At 48.3% G+C, this 17,901-nt stretch overlaps 1 protein-coding gene across 11 annotated transcripts in view; it reads right to left on the bottom strand.

Moving 5' to 3' along the window:
* FRMD4A (FERM domain containing 4A) overlaps positions 1-17,901 on the bottom strand; it is a 395,327-nt gene that overhangs the window by 140,299 nt on the left and 237,127 nt on the right. Inside the window, exon 1 of one of the 11 annotated variants that reach the window (XM_065049259.1) lies at positions 17,303-17,623. The exons of the other annotated variants lie outside the window; for them this stretch is intronic. The gene's annotated coding sequence lies outside the window, so the exon portion shown is untranslated. Of the gene's footprint in view, positions 1-17,302; positions 17,624-17,901 lie in introns of those variants that run through there. 11 annotated transcript variants of the gene reach the window in all.

Genomic DNA, 17,901 nt, shown 5'->3' with positions numbered 1-17,901 from the left:
ACAGCACCTTGGGCTTTTCAGACCTCACCCATCACCTCTTCCCATCGATGCCAGCTGAGCTGAGCCGCCAGTGCAAAGCTGTCTTGCAGAGAGCTGGGAGACGTGGGCTCAGGGGGTTAACTGAGGACAGCTCAGCTTTCTGCTTTAGCTCTGCGGGTTAAAAATCACCCATTTGTGGCTTGATGAGGCCAGATGTGCTGGCATCCAGGACGCAGTGGTGGAGGGCAGCCAGCAATGCCCTGCCAAGCCAGACAGGGTTCTGAGTAACCTCATCTAGTTGAAGATATCTCTGCTCATTGCACAGGGGTTGGAATAGATGACCTCTGAAGGTCCCTTCCAACCCAAGCTATTCTAAGATTCCATGATCAGCTTCACCTGTTCGAGAGCCCAGGGGGTGAGTGGCCATTGCCACGGGGTCTATAACCTTGGCCATCTTCAGCAACACCACCCTCACCCTGCCACTTGCTGCTCTCAGCACAGGAGCCCGCCAGGCTCTCCTGGGTGCTCTTGTCCTCCCTCTTGGCAGCTCTGTCCCACATCCATCTCCCTCTTTCCTGGGGCCAGGACACACTGAGCCTTCTCCTGGCCCCAGCCTTTTTTCCCGTAGCAAAAACTCAGACGTGCGACAATTCAATTGAGCCTCAAGCTGGCTATGCAAGATATGGAAGTTCTCATGAGACAACTTCAGTCAAAACGAGCTTTTCCCTTCAACTCATCCCAAATTTACAATGCTGGCATGCACAATCCCGTGCAATCCAAGCAGACTTTACCCCCATTGTTACTCACAACCAAAATGCCTCTGGAGCATCATGTGTGCTAAAAATCATCTCTTTTCCTTCTTGTTTCCTGTGAGCACAACTGGAGCCCTGGCATTGCAGCCGAAGGAAAGCCTTGTAAAACAAGACTTCTCATAAATGTCAGCCTGTTACCGCCATGGCAATAAATCGTCTTCTTACGAGAGTTTCCTCTGGTAAAGTAACGTTATGCAAAATGTGGCTTCTCATAAGGTAGATTACTTGGTGAGTGAGATTTTTCTCTGTGAACTCTGTATTAAACTGCTTTCAGCTCAGTTGTAAAGCTATGCCAGAGGTTTGCAGAAGGGTTTTGCAATGGTTTGTCCTGCTCAGAATAAGAGTGGTGTTGGAACCACGATCTTTCTCTGCTGGGCTTTCCCAGAAGATAAAACTCGGAGCAGCTGAGCTCTGCTTTGGCATCTCTGTCATCTTCTTACCGTCATATATCTGCTGCATCCCCAAGGTGGTAAGTATGCACTGTTATTCTAGTTTTAATAGGAGTTCACCCAAGGCAAGAGATTAAAAAGTGAGTTTATTGTGGAAGTAACATGCGACGGCAGGGATGGAAACACAGTCTGGCTCTCGCATGTTATGCTCCAATTGGTTATACCAAAGTTGAAATGAGAATAAAAGAAGGTGAAAGGAGGAAGAGGGAAAATTTTCTGAGAGGTTTGACTTTGTGCTTTAGTGTTTTAGTAAAGCGCTGGCTTTCTGCGTGGAGCTTCTTTAGCTCTCTGTGCTTTTCCAACCCAGAGTTTCTTATCTCCTTAGTGCTTTCACGGCTTAAAGAAATCCCAAATGCAAACAGCTGGTAACATGTAGTATCTGAATAAAGTGAAGATCTGAAATGCAGCACGTGATGGCTGACTAATTACAAGGCATTTCATTAACATGGCTTGCAGACAATGGGGAGAGAAAGCAAATGGCTTTCACATCAGCTTGTCCACAGCAGTTCTGTCCATCAGCAAAGTTCCTGTCAGAGACCACAGTCATTTTTATAGGTTGGTCACACAGGCTGCGAGCACACAGCCAGGCACATGCTTTATTTCTTTAGTGCCACCTCGTTTCTGTGCCTCTCACTTGTTTGAAGGTTCATGCTACAGGCTAATGACCCCAGTTTGTCTGCTGGCTGTTTCCACACAGGTTTTTCTGCACAAGAGTGGATCAAGAGCTTCTGCAGGAGCTGGAGAGGATGCAGCAGCCACTGCACAGACTTGGGGGGAGAAAAATACCCATCACTGACTCCTGCTACCAGCCCTAGGTACAAACACAGACAGCGAAGGAGCCTCTGGTTTCATTTTGGCTGATACCTTGAAGCTCTGAAAGACCACAGCATATGTGGCTGGAGATATGTTCCAGTATTTTCATCTGTAAACAGGATGCTCAGCCATGGGGCTTTTCACTTTCCTTGGAAACACAATGATGCTTTCCAAGAGAAAAGAAGGTAAAAGATAGACTTCTTACTGGATACAAGCTAAAATATGATGGTCCTGCCCTCTCTCCTTTTTGTTTTATTATTCCACTAGGTGTCTGAAGCCTGCACTATGCACTTTTTTGCACTGTCAGATCAATAAAAACTCTGCTAGTTTGTCAGAGCAAGAAGAGGGAACGTTTCAAAGCACAGCAAGAAGGAACTGATTTAGCACAGCCTGTCTGCGTGAAAGGTGCTGCTTCTGAGGCTTTGCAAGTTGGCTGATCTGTGGTACCTCTGCTGCACTGCGGTGGAGCTGTGGCTGGCTCCTGGGGGACAAGTCACGGAAAGCCTTCTGCTTCTCAGAACTAGAGAAGGGAAATCAACCCCAACGCCCTGTGGATGGGGACATGGGAGCAGAAGGTCACTGAGCATGAGCTAAGTAGCGCCAGAGTTTGGATGGAGGATGACTCCAAGGAGTGAATCGAGGTTCTCCTCTGGCAAGACTCTTACCCAGAGAAGGATGAGGGGAACTGAGAGCTAGGAGGCACAAAGGTACAGCTTTCCCTTTTCCACGGAAAAACTGAACATCATCAAAGAGACAAGAAGCAGTGGTTGGGCAGAGCTGTTTACAGAAAAGAAGGACGCTTGATGTGTAAGCGAGTGAGTTAGCTGCTGATCAAGTCTTGGGTTTCACTGTGAGCTTGGTGAGTGTGTTTTCCTGCACCAATACAGCCCCTGGTTTCCTCCTGGAGGGCAAGAGCCCTCCACCCTCACTCCAGAAAGTAAAGAGTCAAGTGTCTAGTTCAACCTAACAGACAAGATACCCTTGATGCTCAAAGAAGAGAGAACTTACAGACATTTCATGTTGACTGATGCAATTCCCAGGTGAGCTCCATGGTTGTTTCTGCTGCTTGCTCAGCTCCTTGCACATGGTTTATTCCATAGAATCATAGAATCATTTTGGTTGGAAGACACCCTCAAGGTCATCGAGTCCAACCATAACCTAACTCTGGCACTAAACCATTTTCCTGAGAACCTCATCTGCATGTCTTTTAAACAACTCAAGTGATGGTGACTCAAACACTTCCCTGGGCGGCCTGTTCCAATGCCTGACAACCCTTTCTGGAAGTTTTTCCTAATACCCAATCTAAACTTCTCCTGGTGCAACTTGAGTCTATTTCACCTCATCCTATCTCTTATTACTTGGGAGAAGAGACCAGCACCCTCTATGCTACAATTTTCTTTCCATACCCAGAGCCAGGCTCTAGTGCTCAGCCCAGAAGAGCTTTCCACCAGCCAAGGATGCTGTACCCACATCAGCCCCCATAAATTCCAGCGCCTCGCAAGATGTGCAAAGAGGTGGGACTGCGTTAGATGCTCCTGAGTGCTAATAACTCATCCTTATGGCAGAGAGCTGCACACGCTGGGTGTGAATATGGGCCACATGCATTTGATGGGACAGACTTATCATGAACTCAGATGGAAATTATGCACCAAAATACAGAACAGATTTTTTTTTTTTCAAAACAGCTCAGTAGGTCACATTTTTTCTGAAAATCTGCCTCTTCTTTTCATGCCTACACATGTGACATGACCCCCAAGCACTTGAAGAGCTGAACACGAGCGCTTTTAAAAAGCTTTGTCGTTTATGCACATGAGTTTGTAAAGATTAGGGATAATACATCTCCAAAACACAAACACAGATGGTGCTTGTAAGGCACATGTAGATCTGAAGAAACATATTTTTGTGGATGAGGTGCTGGATTAGTATGCAGGGGAGATTATCATATGCAAGTCATGCGTTCTTACTGTTCTCCTTGGCTTCTGTACATTCAGGATGGGAAAACTGATGCTGATCTCTTTTGCAAGATGCTTTGAGATCAGTCAGTGACAACATGACCTGACATAGAATCACAGAATAGTTTGGGTTGGAAGGGACCTTCAAAGCTCATCCAGTGACACCCCTGCCATGAGCAGGGACATCTTCACCCAGATCAGGTTGCTCAGAGCCCCGTCCAGCCTGGCCTGGGATGTCTCCAGGGATGGTTCATCCACCACCTCTCTGGGCAACCTGGGCCAGGGTTTCACCACCCTCAGTGTAAAAAATTTCTTCCTCATGTCCAGCCTGAATCTCCCCTTTTCTAGTTTAAAACCATCACCCTTTGTCTTATCAAAACACGCCCTTGTAAAAAGTCTGTCCCCATCCCTCACGCATGGTTGTTCTCTCTAATACAGCAACGCTACAGAAAGGAAGTCTCTCTCATGGTTACTTGTGGGATCTTCTGAATTATAGCTGTCTTTCTCAAGGAAATAACATTTTAATTACCTTTATCACAAGACTCTAAATCTCCTTTGGAGGCTCCAACCCAAATATTTACACAGCGGGTTTCCCAGGGAAGGTAAGCTGGTGGTTGTTTTGCTCTTTGGCATGAACTGCTCTGGTGACTGCCCTCCTTTCTATTCATCTTTGCTGTAACTCCAAACATGGTCTCAGAGAATCCCATAAACTGTCCTTAACACAGCCCAAAACCCCACACCTCTCCCAGCTAATCCCTGCACGCCTGTCACTTCGTTACTAAATTATCAGCAACTGCCCACAGAACCGCTCCATCCAACAGAAACAGTGAAGGCGATGGAAGGAAACAACTCCAAAGGGAAACTTTCCCTTTCAAAATGAAAAAACCCTCCTGGTGAAAGCGCCGTCACACTAAATAACTCAAAGGCACCAAATGCAAATGCTACTTACAATGGCAGTTCTATAAATATCTGCGGCACGTTTCATTAGCTGGTGACTGCAGAAATAAAGAGGTATACGGCGTATTCTTCCATGACTCAAATCAGAAATTATAATTGGAGGCAGAATATTTTCTAAATGTTCACTGCCTTTATGAGAGTCAATCTGTTGTCACTTTGCCCATCGTTTGGACAGACCTGCTGAAAGGAAATAGGAGAGATGACAGCCTGCTGATTACAGTGAACTATTAGATTAAACATGCTGCTCCCACTTGACCACTTCTTACTGCCTTCTCATCCTGGCAACTCCTAAGCTTGTAGGGAGAGAGAAGGAGGAAAAGCTGCGTGATTTTGAATGTCTTCACAGTGTATTTTGTGCACATGGCAGCACTTCATTTTGCCGAATTGTGGCCAGTCTTGCAAGTGACTGCCTGTTGCACTGACCAGCACAGTCTCTTCACTTGCCTACATCCGTCATCTCCTGTCCTACAGTCACACTTCAAGTTTGGAGTGCTGCGTCCAGCTCTGGGATCCTCAGCACAGGACACACATGGACCTGTTGGAGAGGGGCCAGAGGAGCCACAGAAATGATCCGAGGCTGGAACAGCTCTGCTGGGAGGACAGGCTGAGAGAGTTGGGCTGTTCAGCTGGAGAAGGGGAGGCTCCAGGGAGACCTTATTGCAGCCTTTCAGTGCTTAAAAGGGGCCAATAAGAAAGATGAGGACAGACTTTTTAGCAGGGCCTGTTGCGTCAGAACAAGGGGTGATGGTTTTAAACTAAAGGAGGGGAGATTCAGGTTAGACATGAAGAAGATATGTTTTACACTGAGGGTGGTAAAACCCTGGCCCAGGTTGCCCAGAGAGGTGGTGGATGCCCCATCCCTGGAGACATCCCAGGCCAGGCTGGACGGGGCTCTGAGCAACCTGATCTGGGTGAAGATGTCCCTGCTCATGGCAGGGGTGGCACTGGATGAGCTTTGAAGGTCCTTTCCAACCCAAACTATTCTATGATTCTATGATCCTAGAGGAATGACCTATCTTTCTTTTTTATTCTATGTGCTCACAGAGCATCCTCCCCAGTGGCTGATCTGCATCAGCGCCTAATAAATAGTACTGATGGTGACTGAGATGAAGATGGCTGTGAGATAGTGTGCAAAGAGCTGAGCTACATGGTAAATCCTTTCATGGGCACCTGGGTAGAAGAAAACATGGCCACAGATGACTCTGCCCTTGATGAGGAGCAGCACTGGCCAGGTGGTTGGGGAGCAGGCAAGGCTCTGCCCAGAGGAGGCTTGCTCATTTTTGCAGTCCTTTGTTTGTGACTCAGTGGGAGGAAGACCTGAAAAAAGGAAGTGAGATGAGTTTTGGTGCAAATCTGGTTGATCTCTCCCAGTCATGGGGCTTTCATGGCACCCTGCACTGGCAGGCACATCACCATCATTTGCAGCACTGCTCCTGCCATCTTGCTTTCCAGGTCCAATGCCCTTGTGCACACTCATGTCCACTGCCCTTGCCCTTCACCCTTCAGGCCAAACTGGCTTCCACCTGAGCCTCGGTGGCTTGAACATCTGAGGATGGGGAGACAGGCAGGAGAAACCGTTGTTTCTGAATACATTCCACATTTCTACTATTTATTTCCATTTCCTAAACCAAAAGTGGAAAGTCTGGTTTGCAATTATTATTTCAAGAGGGGGATAATTATTTTAATCAGGCACAAGGCTCCTGGCATAGGAAGCACAGGTCTATACCGCCTGTCCTGTCTGTAAAGGTCAGAGAGACAGTACGTAGCATGGGCTGAGCTTTCTGAAATGAACCGATACAGAATCATAGAATCATTTTGCTTGAAAGAGACTCTTAAGATCATGAAGTCCAAACATAACCTAAATCTAGCACTAAACCATGTCCCTAAGAACCTCATCTATACTTCTTTTAAACCCCTCCAGGGATGGTGACTCAACCACTTCCCTGGGCAGAAATACCAATGTTTCTCACCACAATGTTCAGGAAGCCATTAGACAACACTTCTACCATGCAAATTTGTTGATGTGTTGATTTCCTATTGGAAAGGCTCTGGAGCAGGAGAGATTACTTAGTTGTAAGGCAGTTGCTTTTTCACTAGGAGGGGTATCCCAGCTGCATCCTCAGGCAGAAGAATTAACATAATGCATATTCAAAGAAACAGAGGCATCCTTTTTAGGAAGAGAACTTGGTTGTAAATGGAGCTTTGGAGCTGAAAAGTGGAGCCCAGGAAAGATGCTGTAGATGTGGTTACTGGTGATGTGAAGAGAAGTGGCTGATGGCTGATGCATAACCAGACTCCAACTTCTAATTCAGTGTGGGTTTCCTGTTAATGAAGTATTTTGAGGGTCTGTGAAATACATGCACAGTCCACAGCTGAAGTGAATGGCCAGAAAATACATGCTGACAACGATGCCGCATCTCCCTCAGGTTTTGTAGAACCAGAGGACTGTATCATGTCCATGGCCTTTAGCTTTCCCTACAAGCTTCTTTAAGCCACCCCTTGAAAAATCAATGTCCTTACCGACGGGCTAGGGAATAGAGATGAAATTGCTGAAACCATGGTTACAGATACAGCTCTTAAAAACCTCTCCTGTCCTGCAGGAAAGGAGGGCTGCTGTCCCGTGAAGGTTGATGTTCCTCACTGCATGGAGGAGCTGCACAGGGGACGTGTTTAAGAGCGGTTGCATTGAGTGATCTGATTATTTCGGCAAATGGTCCTTTGCCAGAAGGAGGGAGAAAAAAAAGTGCACAACAGCTTCAGTAATTAGAAAGCAAGAATCCTCCTTTAGAAAGGAGGTGGGATGGTGTCAGCCATGGTGTCACCCCAGCGGAAGCACCTCGTGAATGGCACAACCCAACCATTGTGTGGATGCTGATGGGGAGCGATGGGATAAAAATTAAGGCAAGCTAAAGGCTGAGTGACCTGGTGACTTCCCTGTTTTGTCTTGAGAGCTGACAAAGGAGTTCCTGGCCTGCCCAGGGGCTCCTCACTTCCTCTGTGCAGTGTTTTCCAGCCTTGCTTGGGCGCCCGCATCACCCGAGGACATCTGCACAGGTTATTTCTCATGCCTCCTCTAAACAGCGCTCAGCAAAAACGCTCTGATTCAGCAAAGCACATAGCTGTGTCCATAAATCCCTTTTATTTCAGTGTGACATAAGCAAGTGTTTAAGTGGCTTACTGTATCAGGGCTGAAATGAAAACCCGTCTCCTATGGTCCCTAAGTCTATTTACAACATCAAGCAATAACTCTCAGGCGAACTTTAAAGCCGGAAACGCCGCCTCTTAACCTCAAAACACTTGGTGCTTGAGCCACGTAGCTAGAATTAAATCTAATTCTGATGCCGCATTTTAAACCAACCAGGGTATTACCCAGCAGACGCCTAAATCACCGCTCTGAGAGTAGCCAGCCTCGGAGGCCTGATTTCAGTTACATCCTGAGATAAGAAAGTCCTTTCCTGGACAGACCGGCTTCCTCACTAGAATGGAGGTTGTGCTGGTTTATGTCACGTATTGTTTTCTTTCTTAAAAATAATACAGATCTGAATTTTTTCAAATACAAAGAGATGCAGAACATTTTATGCCTTCCCTGCCTTCTGATGTTGAGGAGAGGAGAGGGCATTTCCAATTTATACTTTTCACTATGTTTGACTCGCTCTCATAACTCTGTCCATTCCCTTTCTTGGCATGAAAATAAACAAGTTACCAGCTTAAAAATACATCAGCTTCCAGGCATTATCCCCACTATTAACCAAGCAGGAGTGGAGACCATAGGAGCTTTGAGATGGTCAGAGCATCCTCTGGGCTGTGGAGCTGGGGCTGACCACAGGCAGGTGGCACAGTTTTCAGTATTATTTATTATTTGCAATCTCTTCTGCACTCAGTAAAAATATGTCTGGATAAAGCTCGACTCAGCCGGTCAGTTCTGCATGTGGTTTAGTTTTGACATCTGCTTTGGGCCAATGTTTCTAGGTCAAGAACATGCCAGAGCTCTTAAAACCTTGATCCAAACTGGGATGCTATAGCTATTGTCTTCTCCACTTTTACCTGGCAAACCTGTGTTGCTTCTATAGTCTTTCTGCATGTGCAGCCTGATGGCTGCACCCAGCTATAAGTAAGGGCTGTGTGGAGAACAAATTATAAATAAATAATCGTGCAATCGAGGTGGCCCAGCTGCTCCTCCTCCTGCCAGCCTGGGACACCTCCCTGTGGTCAGTGCTTTCGTGCGGATGAGTTTTACTTGAGTCAGGGATTGGGGTTTCCATCCTCTCCTGTTGGACTTCCCTGCACAGCCTCATAGACCTGGTAGATCAGCTCCTTCCTGGAGCCGACCACAAGACCCAGTGAGAGAGAACAGTCACAGTCCAGTTGCCCTGTTCATCGCTCTTTATGGAGCAGGTGACGAGCAGTTCACTGTGAGCATTAAGGAAAACCTTTAGGTGCGGTGAAACCACTTAATTCATGTGAAGCCATTGCAACCAGAGGGTTGCTTCCTATGAGAAGGGGAAGGCAAGTGCCTAGGGCAGCCTACAGTCTCATCCCACCTTCAAAGAATCACAGAATCATGTGCTTCAGTCTGTGCCCGTTGCCCCACATCCTATTGTTGGGCACCACTGAAAAGAGTCTGGTCCATCCTCTTGACACCCACTCTTGAGATATTTATAAACACGGATGAGATCCCCTCTCAGCTTCTCTTCTCCAGGCTGAACAAACCCAGCTCTCTCATTCAGTCTTTTCTCATAAGAAAGATGCTCCAGACACCTCATCTTCGTAGCCTGCCGCTGGACTCCTTCCAGTAATTCCTTGTTCTTCTTAAACTGGGGAGCCGAGACCTTATGGACCTTGGGGCAATTCTTCTGTCCTATGCTATTCATCTGTGTGCCCAAGTAATGTCCAAAGGCTGCAAAAGTGCCACTGTCATCAAAAAACATAGCAAAAAATAAGCTCTCCTTGCCTATATTTATTAGGCAACAGGCAACCTTCCTTGCTGCCAGCTTCCCGTTTAACACCCAGGATAACTTGCCCTGTTATAACATCTCCTGAGCTAACTCAGCTGAGCCAAACTGTATAAAGAACATCTTTATTTTGTTAGCTTTCATTTTTTTTCCCTCACCCAGAGTGAGCTTGTTTTCTAGATAATAATCACTTTAAGGCAAGTCCAGTAGTTTCATCCCATGTTTGTGCATTATATACAAGAGCAGCCATCCATCATTTGGATTGCCAGTCCCTAATGCAGCCCAAAGAAATAAGTATAAACGGCAGAACTAAAATGAGACACTCAGAAGAAAAGAGGATAAAGGATCTCTGGCATCTTTGCACAAGGACAAGCGACAGGGCCTTGGGACAGGTGCTCCATCAACTTTTGAGCATGGCCATGCTTCAGGAAAACCATGATATGCCCTGGGAGAGGTCTTGCTTCCCCTCGAAGAGCTCTGTATTTACTCTGCTTGCTATGCACAAAGGACAGAGCGTGGTCTAAGGGAGAAGGATCTAGATTATCCTCCAGGGTAGTCCTTTACCACTGATGGACTCCGCACGCTTTTATAAGTCATATCAGCTTCTCTGTGAGGACACTTTGTGACCTTCTGGTTCATTCCCAACTACAGACTGCATCAAGCACCGTGAGTCATCATCATGATAAAGACAGTTGTGGTACTAAAGTACACAGCAATAGATTATTATTATTATTTTCCCCAAAATGTTAGAATATCTGTTAATCTCTCCTACGTCTGACTTTTAATTCCTTGTAAACATACATAAAAATGTACTTTTTTGTACAGTTTCACACTTCAAGCATGGCATATTTTCAGCAAACTGTTCCAGATATCACTCATTTGTGCATGTAGACAGGGTGGTAATTACATGAGAGCATCCAAGTCTTCTGGGAAAACATTTGCAGGAGGTTTGGTTTAGTTATAGAGGAGAACAGGGCAATTTATTTGCTACTGAAACTAGTGTGATTTGCTGAGGAGAAAAAAAACATCGATGTAGGTTCATAGGAAAATGACCAAAGTGACCCAAGGAAGTGGAAGCAGTAATATCTGTGAAACATTTTTAAAGGTTAAATTAAGATTTAAGGCTTAAAATGTCCTTTTAGCTCTCATTGACTGGTTTGTACCTACTGTATCACTAAGTATTTGGAGGTGTGAGCAGTGATCGCCTTGATCAATGGAGCCAAAGCACTGGGCAGTGCATCACCCAGATATTCTCCAGCAGAGCGGATCAATACACAGCACTGAGCAGTGTCATATATAACACATAATAGGAAACACACTTGCAGAAATCATTGCAGATGTGGGAAAAAAAAAAAAGTAAAATGTTAATCTGTACACAGAAGTGGTTTTGGTTTTTAATATTTTTTCTTCTTGTTTCAAATAACACTTTAAGAACTGATATGCTTCCAGTGGAAAAACATGTCACCGGGTTGTTTCCAGGCACTGTTAATCAGCAGGTTTGACATACATTTGATGTCAAGAGCCAAGGCTGCGACTGGTGCCCAGGCTGGGCATCGCCAGCGGTTCTGCCTGAGCTGCCTGAACTGAGGGGGTCGGTGCTGGGTGGACATCACCCCCCAGCTGGGTTTCACAGCAGGACAGGGTGAAACACAGAGCACATTCAAACGACGAGCAGCTGACTCATCCTCAGAGATGCAGGTGTGTTTTAGAGACAGGATCTGGTTGCAAAAGGCTGGTTTGACCATTTCTGCTCCTGCTTTGCTGAGGAGCAGCCGGTGCTGAGAAGAGCAGAGCTGAGCTGCAGGATGGGGACATCTCCCATGGGCTTTGCATGCACACCTGGCTGGGTGAGAAGCATGGAGAGGTCCCACCTGCCTTCTCTTGTTCTGGTAGGGAAATCTGCCTCCAGGACACATAACCTGTGCTTTTACACTCCCATTAATCTTCTGAGTAATGCCAGGATTTTGTGATGCCTGTACTGGGAATGCTTTGCCTGTTAGTGCAGAAAGATCAGGTCTTTTCTGCATCAGGACACCTCAAAATGTAATGATATCCTGCAACCTCTGCACAGGAGGAACCTGGAATAAACACCTCAACTTCAGCCTGTGTGTTTGTAACAGACACCCGGGCCTTTAAAAGATGTTCCCTTCTGGAAGACACAGCAGCTGTTTAGTACTGTGCAGAATCAATGCTGAAGAGTTAAGGATGGTAAGCGAAGAGGGAACAGCCTGATGGAATGTCTGCAAACTCAGCAGCTGGATCCGATACCCCCGAGCCCTGCACTCTCAGGGTTCGATACCCATTTTGGAGCAGCATTTGCTGCAGATGCAATCGGCGGTGCCTGCGAGAGGGGACTGAGACAGCGAGGACACAACCTAGCACCTTCACATTAGCAGATTACCCCCAGAATCACCATTGGTGTTCCCAGAGCATTTCAGAAAGTATCTTCCACACTGGAACATAGGAGAAAAGCAGAGTCAGTGCTTCCCTGCTGCTCCCCCCAGTCGTGGTGAGGCACAAGTCTCCTTCCCCTGCCACCCATTCGCACCACTTCTTTCAGGACAAGCCCAGGTGACAACTTCGGTGAATGTATGACCACTCAGGAGGGCTGCAAATCATCCCAGTGAGCCCAGATCACTTCAGACAATTCTATTTTTGCCATTTTTTTTGGTCTTTCCAGTTCAGAATTGCAGAAGGCAAGGGAAGCTGCCTTCCAAATTTACTTTCAGCATGCTTCCATGCTGGACGGTGTGTGTGTACAGAAGTACTGTATCTGATTACACGTCCCCTAAATCACCTGTGTCCCCTGGAGTGCCCCATTTCAGTAGGAGATGAGTTTCTGATGGTACACAAGCACACATGTGGCAGCCATGTGTTGAGATGATGGGGATCTTCACAAAGCCCTAGCTGGAGATAGCCAGGAGATGTACCATCCATGCTGAGCAAGGGCAAAACAGAATTTTAAAGGTGGTAAGAGCTCAATCTATGCTCTGCTCTCCAGAACAAGCACTGAGCTTCAGATTTTGTGCTGAGTTTTCAAGCTTCTAACCTGATGCACCAGCTTTCCACCCGCGGCGTGTCCTGCCCAAAGCTGGTGTGAAAGCAGCAGGGTCAGCCGGTGGCTGCTCCGCTATCTGCAAAGCACTTTGCGGTGTGAAATACTTCAGCTGGGACGGAGGGGACGCCAACAGCGCCCGCAGCGTGTGTGGCACAGCTGCAGCCACGTTCAGTCCCACGCGGTCGGGAAACCCAAACAAGGGTGGATTTATTTTGGTTGGGAGATGTGGGAACTTCTAAGATGAAAAAGAAAATATATATAATCTAAACACAGAGCCTGAGCCTTGTGGGTTGGCAAGTCCAACAGCTGTTGTCAAAATGTAACACGTTACACGTGGAAATGTATGCACAAAGGTTTTCTGTAGCCAAAATGGGAATATCAACATCTTTTTGGGTTGCAGCTTTCTATGAGATTTTCAGTGGACCCTTTTAGAGTGAGTTTAAGTAAATAAGGATCATCTTGTCTCCCTTTTTTCTGCTGTCAAGGACTTTACCCAAAGATTACTACAGTAGGTCACACCATATAGCACCAGTGCAAGACAGAGGGTGAAAAGGGTGACCCACTAGCGATCTTTTCTTGAGGGTGAGACACAGCAACTGTTTAACACCACGTGAAAACTTCACACAGCAGGTCAGGATGAGAGCAGAAAGACAGTGTATCTGCTAGGAAAGGAGCCATAGGGGGTTGTAAGCAAGAACGTCATTAACTGCACTGGAAACCAGACGGTTCCTGCTCTTCTCATCTCCTTTGTGCTTTAAAGCTGGGCAAGTCCCACCCCACCCCATAGAGATGCACCCGGAGTATCTGGCACCATTAATGGGGCCACAGAGAAGTATAACACTGAGAAGCAGAGGTACATCAAGCTCTTTTACTTATTTTGACAGGCAGGCTACTGGGACTAAACACAGACAAAGAATAAACCTTCAGGCTCCCATCGACCTGCAAGTAGGTGGAATGCAAAGGGGATTTGGAGCAGAGGGAGGCAGGATCAAACCCTACGTGTTTGCGGTTCGTCAACATGAAAGTGCTCCCAGAAGCTCAGAGCTGATCAAACATCTGGCCGGGGCATCTTCACAGTGTCAGATCAGAGGGAAAAGCAGTCAAAGTCATTTTTGGTCCTTGATGGGATTTATCTCCAGAGCAGGGAACAGGAGCTCCAACTCTTTGTGCAGCCTCGGAGAATAATTTGTGGCTTTCTAGGAAACGGCACATATTGAGGTTTAGAGAAGGGCTGGAAATTAAATTGTTAAAAGCCTGGGAGAAGGATGAATATCAGGGGATGCTGTCAGCTGCAGTGGTCCCCAAGGCTGTGCTGGGCAATCCACTGCAAGCTTAGGGAACTGTATGATTTGGGAGATGCTGGGACAAACTGGGATTTGGAGCTGGAGGAGGCTTGCAAGCAATTCAACCCCAGCTTAACCTTGTAAGACCTTGCTAGCGGCTGGCTGCCATGCTCTGCTGGCGCTGGGGCTGCAGGGCAATCCGCACCTCCAGCCGCTGGAAGGAGTGAGCCAGCAAGGATGACTGGAGGGTGACATTGCCAAGTGACCTTGGGATCCAGCTGTGCACTCAAGCACACCCCAGCCTGCGATGAAGCATGGGGAGAAACGTCTTTGCTTTCAGGTGTCAGAGCCCTGGACCAGGCTGCCCAGAGAGGTTGTGGAGTCTCCTTCTCTGGAGACATTCACACCCACCTGGACACATTGCTGTGTGGTCTGCTCTGTTGAACCTGCCTGAGCAGGTGGGTTGGACTGGATGATCTGCAGAGGTCACTTCCAGCCCAAACCATTCTGAGATTCTGTGACCATCACCTGCTCCCCCCCCAGCACTGACCCCCAGCTCCCCAAGAGATGGGGCATTCATGGGATGGCTCCCAGCTAGAAGGAGATTTTGGGGGCAACTCCAAGGCACAGAAGTTCTGAGCACCTCAAACCTAGAGTGCTTTGAATGAAAAACACCCAAGGTCTCTGAGAGCTGAGCATGGCCCCATGCCTGACAGCAGCATTTGCTGTCCCAGCGATCCAGCCTGCTGCTGCTTAGCTCCTGAGAACTGGGTCACACAACTGCCTTACTGCTTCTTCAGGGGATAACACTAAGCTCTGACCCCAAATTTGGTTGGTGTTGGATCAACACACTCCTTTTTCACCTTCCCTGTCTGTTTCACTCATCTCACAATGCATGAGCCTTCCTTGTCCTTCACAGTCGCACCAGGTTGGGACTTGAGACTTCAGACACTCTCCAGCCCCTTTCAAATTCTCACTAATACAGATTTTTCTCCCTCATCCACACCATCCAATTTTACTTTGCCTTTGTTATCTATTAAGCTGCATTCAAGCCTTCTGCTGTTATCCATACAGCAAGCTATAGTAGCAACAAAGAGGATATGTATGACTGTAATGACCTGTGCGATGTGGGACTAGACTCCGTGACTTGGGAAGTCTTTCCCAGACCTATGTCCATACTCACATCACTGAACACACTAACCAAAGCTCTTGATTTGGCTAGACAATTTGACATGATATATATGGAATTTGCTCTCTGTACCAAGCGAGCTGCATTACTGTATGGCCATGAATGACCCAATGCTGTGATCGCAGGTATCACCCGATATCGATTTGCATTTTTAATGCAATAATCAGCTCAGATGCATGGCAATGTGACCCCCAGAGACCAGCTGCCAGGAGAAAGGGGTAGCTTGCCCCAGCAGGTTGCAAGTGACTAACAAGTGTATCTGTGCCCAAATAATGGCAGAGATTCCATATTTTTAGCCTGGATGTTTAAAACACAAATTCCCCTAAGAATATTTTCCATGGACAGCAGGGCTGCAAAACCTGCCCCACGAGCAGCTCTCCCTCCTGTGGCACATGGCACATCCCCGCCTGACACGGGTACTTAAAACTGCCTTAAAAATATTAATATTTGGAAGAGGACAAGCTACTGGTAACACATGCCAGGAAGGTCAGGACAAGTAGCTCTGAGCCACCAAGCTGAGCTGGTGCACCATCGCCTGGCCAGGGTCAGCACCGCGGGTTCAAGTCGTGTGCAGACAGCGGCGCAGGCAGCAGCCCTCCTGCCCGGCCCTCTGCCATGGCCACAAGGAGAAAGCAGATCAGTTTGATAGTTTTAGCTCCACCAAGACCTCCCTAGTGCCTCACAGGCAATTGGAGGCAGGGAAAATGGCACAGACACCCACGCTGGTGATGGCCCCCTCTGTGCAGAGATGGGGGATGCTCATCAGACCCCAGGGGCTCATCTAGGAGGAGACATGTCCGAGACACCCCGATATCCAGCTGGTGCTGAGCAGAGCTGGTGAGCTGGTATTCAGGCTCTCTCGATACCTGAGGCACCGGGAAAGCCCAGCTCAGCCGTGCCCATGGAGTGAGTGCATCCTGAAGGCACAGGCACCACACCCCCTTCCCGGCAGAAAAAGCGAGCGGTGCCGGGGTTTTTGTTCAGGACAATATTTTAAAATCCTGAACCAAACCAACAAGCTGGGAGTTCAGCTTTCCCTGTGACCTGGCTTGCCTGGGAAAGGAGATTTGCCTGCTCGCTCCCACATCTGTGTGTGTTGTATTGCTAAACCGTTGCCAGGGCTATTATTAGAAACAATTGTCTCTCCTGGAAATTTTATATAGAGGCTTGAAACAACTTTTCTCATACCCTCCACAGCAGTCAGGGAGCTAACAATGCGGCCAAGAGACCCTCCTTACATGCAGATACACCCAGACAGGCACAGTTTGGAAACAGGGCTATTTATTTGTCTTTTCTAGCCCTGGATCTGTAGCAACTTTTCTACCACCGATTTAGGAAAAGGTGCATACGAGAAAGGAAAAACAAGCCAGGGGTTTTACCCTCTGAGAAGCCCCCAGCTCTGCATTAAACTTGCTGCAGCCATTCAGAAAGAGAAGGAGCAGTCCATCTAAGCAGTCAGTGGGGACAGGCATCCAGATGACTGGGGAGGGGTGGGGGGGAAGAAATCACAGCACCAGCTTTTCTCCCCCACACCCTATCCTTCCCTCTAGTGCAAAAAAAACCCAAACCAAAACAAAAAAACAACCAAAAAAACCCAGAACAACCCAGCCGCCGAGCTTGTCTCCCTTTACTCGCCCACAAAATTCAGGGGTGTGGGTTTTGCTTTTTTTTTTTGTTTTAAGGAAAGGAAAGAGAATGCAGATGCTGCCCACATTTCCTTCTGTTTGAGCTCAATGGAGGGAGGGGGGCGTGGAGCAACCCCGCACACACTGCGGCTGGGCTTTCCCCGCGGGACCGGGGCTGGCAGGGGAGCCCCGACCCGCCTCGCCTCCCCCTCGGCAGACAAAGACCCCGTTACCTTCTCCCGCTCCTTCGGTAGCTCCGGCGGCCCCTCAGCTCCGAGCCCGGGGCAAGAGCATCCCCGCTGCACCAGCGTCTCCAGGCCGCGGCTCTACCGCACCGCATCCATCGCCCGCGGCCCCGCCGGGGGATGCGCGGAGCCGGCGCGGCCCTTCCCTCCGCTCCCCTGCGCTCCGCCGGGATCCCCGGGTGGCCTTAGGGCGGTCCCATGCTCCGTGCCGGGATGCTGTAACCCTCCTTTTTTTCTCTCCTTCTTCTCCCCTTTCCCCGCCTGCCCGGCCCCCGGCTCCTGCGCGGCCGCCGCCGCGTTGCGAGGCTGGAGCCGGGGAGGGAGGAGGAGGAGGAGGAGGAGGAGGGGGAGCAAGGAGGAGGAGGGAGGAGGGCAGCGAGCAGCAGTTGGCGCTGGGTCATGTGAAACAGATGAACCCGGCTCGGGCCTGCCAACATCTGGGCTCGCTCTCGCCGCTGGGAGGATGGAAGGACGGAGGGAGGAAGGGTGCGGGGCCATTCAGCCCCCCGACCCCGGCGTGCACACCTTGAAATGATAATGGAGAGAGGGAAGAACAGCGGGGATACTCGCTCCGAGTGCTCACACAG

The sequence above is a fragment of the Columba livia genome, chromosome 1, assembly GCF_036013475.1.
Source record: "Columba livia isolate bColLiv1 breed racing homer chromosome 1, bColLiv1.pat.W.v2, whole genome shotgun sequence".
Taxonomy (NCBI): domain Eukaryota; kingdom Metazoa; phylum Chordata; class Aves; order Columbiformes; family Columbidae; genus Columba; species Columba livia.
This window is presented reverse-complemented; position numbering and strand designations above follow the sequence as displayed.